This window comes from Corvus brachyrhynchos, unplaced genomic scaffold (assembly GCF_000691975.1).
Source record: "Corvus brachyrhynchos isolate BGI_N302 unplaced genomic scaffold, ASM69197v1 scaffold101, whole genome shotgun sequence".
In the NCBI taxonomy this organism is placed as follows: domain Eukaryota; kingdom Metazoa; phylum Chordata; class Aves; order Passeriformes; family Corvidae; genus Corvus; species Corvus brachyrhynchos.
Genome location: NW_008237239.1, coordinates 17,056,485 through 17,057,628, shown reverse-complemented (window position 1 = coordinate 17,057,628; position 1,144 = coordinate 17,056,485).

Here is a 1,144-nt window from a genome sequence, read left to right as displayed (position 1 = left end):
TTAATCTTCCCCTTGTGAAAATAAAAGCTCAGCCTGCCACCTATAAGGATCATAAGTAAAACTGTCCTTGATTTCTGGAGGAGTTATGGGGTAATACCCGGAACAGCCTTGAACAGAGGCAAAAGAGCATTGCTGTCGCTGTTCCTTTTCTAACTCTAGATGAAAAGTGCTTTCCAGTCTTTGCTTGCAGGGGTTCTGCTCCCTGGGTTGAGGGAATGTGCTTCATCTGCTGGTTTACATTTGTGTGCTGTAGGCTTTTATTCTGCTGGTGGTCTGTAAAACTCAGTGTCTTTCATTTTAATCTGGTGTAATGACTTGACATTTGAGTCGCATTCCTCCCGTCTGCACAAACGCAGCCGTAGAAGGCTCTTCCTGACCGGCCAGCGTTAGCAGCAAAGTGCAAACAGGTTCATTCCCTTGGCTCCAAACTGTAGTCAACTAGGACAAAGTAGTTACAAAACGAAACAATAAAGTTTTAGAGGTCTCCTATAACTAATTATTCCAGCTACAGCCTGCTCCTAGGGTGACACTGGAGGAAGTTAATTAGTGGGTATTTTGGCTGTCTGCTCAAATTATACTTCTACATTCAGCTAGGTCAGGGTATCCAAACAATAAAAATACCTTCTAAAAGTCATGATTAACTGCTCTTTTATCCTCACTGCATCCATTTTTCTGAAATTACTTGAGCACATATTGTGGTGAGAGGTGTAGGTGGACACGTCCGGAGAGAGCAGCCAGGCCAGGGAGCAGCCTCAGGCAGGACCCACTCCTTCTCATGAACCAAAGTGCTCCTGTGATGCCTTTTCCTGGTCTTAAAATCAAGAGTCATACACAGCTAGAAGGGGAAAAGGGATTTTACCTTGGTATTTATTTTAAGGACCCTTACGTGCACATGTCCAGGTCATATGCATCGAGATGCACCCTGCCGAGTCTATCTCTGTCTCTGTGTCTGTGTCTCCGTGTCTCCCCCCCCAGCATTGGGTATAACATTATAGGTTTTACTAATTAGCATATCTATCAAAGATTCCCCAATGAGAGGCTCGAGTGAGCCCCCCTCCCCAAGGAACCTTCCCCTGGGTGGTTCTATCTTGGTTTACAGAATGTGTTCTGGAGAGGACCTTGGGGTCTGGGGCACACTGATCCC